General features: G+C 37.1%; 1 pseudogene; it reads right to left on the bottom strand.

The window, feature by feature from the left end:
• Positions 1-357: 357 nt before the first annotated feature.
• LOC107695183 (stonustoxin subunit beta-like) overlaps positions 358-2,278 on the bottom strand; it is a 10,928-nt pseudogene continuing 9,007 nt past the window's right edge.

The following is a 2,278-nucleotide window of genomic DNA, read 5'->3' on the forward strand; positions in this document are numbered from 1 at the left end:
TAAAATCAAGTCGATTTGTAATTTTTTTTATTCCTGAGGGAAAAAATCACATTAATTTTAAAATATGAGTTACACGTCATTAATGAGTCATGATGGTTAAAGTTACTTTTCAACTGAAAGGTAATTGTCATAGTAATAATATAAATGATGTGACATTACAATAAAAACACAAATGTAAGTTGAGAAGAGTACAGAAACCCATCGTTACTCAGCAGGACTCACACGGACCCTGATAAAATAAATCTATATGGGGATTTATTACAAACATTTATTCTGACATGTTATTTCAGTGACAGAAATTCAGCTGCAGTATTAATGTCATGAAGAGAAAAGAAGAGACTCTATAACGTCTCACTTTTACTGATTTATCATGCAGCTGAAAGCATTCCAATCTCTCGTCAATCTATTCTGATTCATCAACAGTTTCACTGATCCAGGCCAAACCCAAAACCCAGGATAGAGCATCTGAGTGAATGTGGTCTGGACTGTGTGAATGAGGCTCAATGTGTCAGAGACGCTGACAGAGACGAGTTCCTGCACTGTGATCCACATACACTCCTATTCTACGGCTGATGGACTCTACAGTGAGATCAGTCACTATGTTATTGTGTATGAATGAGTAACTGGAGGGAGAGCAGAACAAACTCCAGGACTGATTGTTATTTCCAAACACACACTCATCTCTGTCTCCTTTCCTGCTGATGCTCTTATATGACACTGATATACACACACCTCTATCTCCACTCCATTAAATTTCCCAGTAACAGCGTCCACACACACCTGCTGACACTTATCAAATCTGTCTGGATGATCAGGATATGGCTGATCCTCTCTCACACGTGTCACCTCTCTGTTCTCATACAGAATGAGTTCAGTGTTTGCTGTGTTTGGATCCAGTGTGAGAAAACAGGCATCTAAACACAAGAAAAGAGACATTTATAACAAGGACAATCACTAAAGCTGTGTGTGTGTGTGTGTGTGTGTGTGTGTAGACATACATTTCTTTAGACCTGCTGTAATCCTGGATTCTCCTCCATGATCCATACTATAAAACACAGAGTCACATTCAATCAGTAAACAAACACAAAATCAAATTAGTATATTTTCAATTATGATTTTGGCTTCCAATGTTTATGAAAACAAGATGGTCAAGATAAAAATGAGTTAAAACATGCTTATACAGACTTGCAAGGTTCTAAAAATCCTAGAATAGGTTGCCAGCTCTTACATGCTTTCAGTATCTCACTGCTTGATTAAACCTCGCACCAAATAACAAGACAACGCAAAAGAAATCACTAAATCTGTGCCAAGGCAAGACTCAAACTAGTGCTCTTAATCTATTGCTGCATTATAAATAAATAATGTTAAATAAATAAATAGTTATATTTTATTAATATTATTTTTAGTGAGTAACCTGTGTGTGTTGCTTTCAAGCAACCAAACTGTTGTACACTAATGTAACATGAGTAAGAGAAACGAGAATGTCTCCATTTCAAGGTTTTTAATGTCACAGGATGATGTTCTGAAGCAGTAATTTTCCGTTGCTATTGCTTGTGGTATAAGACTCGTTGGATTTGTGCTCATGATGAGATCTGATCTGAACATCATCAGTCTGTCTGGAATGACATGAAGAAACAGAACAAACTGAGACAGATTCAGTCCAGAAGAACTGTGACAACGTCTCCAAGATGCTTCCAGAAACCTACCTGCAAAGCGTCAGTACTGTTAAAAGTTTTAGGCACTTGTATAAAAATGCTGTAAAATGAGGATGCTGTAATAAATAGATTTTCTTTATCAATTAACTTCTATTAACTACATTTAATGAACATTTGGTGTGAGCATCCTTTGTGTTTAAAGCAGCTTTTGTCCTCGGTGCACTTGAGCAGAGTTTCTCAGGAGCTTCGCAGGAGGTTTCCCGAAGCATCAGTTCTTCTGGATTGAGTCTATGAGGATGCTGTCAAAAATAATGTCATTAAATAGATTAATAGATAACTTCTATTCTATTTAACTAAATTAAATCAACATTTGGTGTGACCATCCTTTGCGTTTAAAGCAGCTTTTGCCCTCGGTGCACTTGCGCATAGTTTTGCATGTAGCTTTGTGGGTAGGTTTCTTGAAGCATCTTGGAAAATCTTAAAACCATTTTTTAGCTGCTGAAAATACTAGTGGCCTAAAACTTTTGCACAGTACTGTGTGTGTGTGTGTGTCACGGTTCACACACACGAGGAACGAAGGAGCGAGGAGACACGGAGTAAAGTAACTCAAAAGGGTTTATTAA

Source organism: Sinocyclocheilus anshuiensis, unplaced genomic scaffold (assembly GCF_001515605.1).
Source record: "Sinocyclocheilus anshuiensis isolate Anshui unplaced genomic scaffold, SAMN03320099.WGS_v1.1 scaffold518, whole genome shotgun sequence".
In the NCBI taxonomy this organism is placed as follows: Eukaryota; Metazoa; Chordata; class Actinopteri; order Cypriniformes; family Cyprinidae; genus Sinocyclocheilus; species Sinocyclocheilus anshuiensis.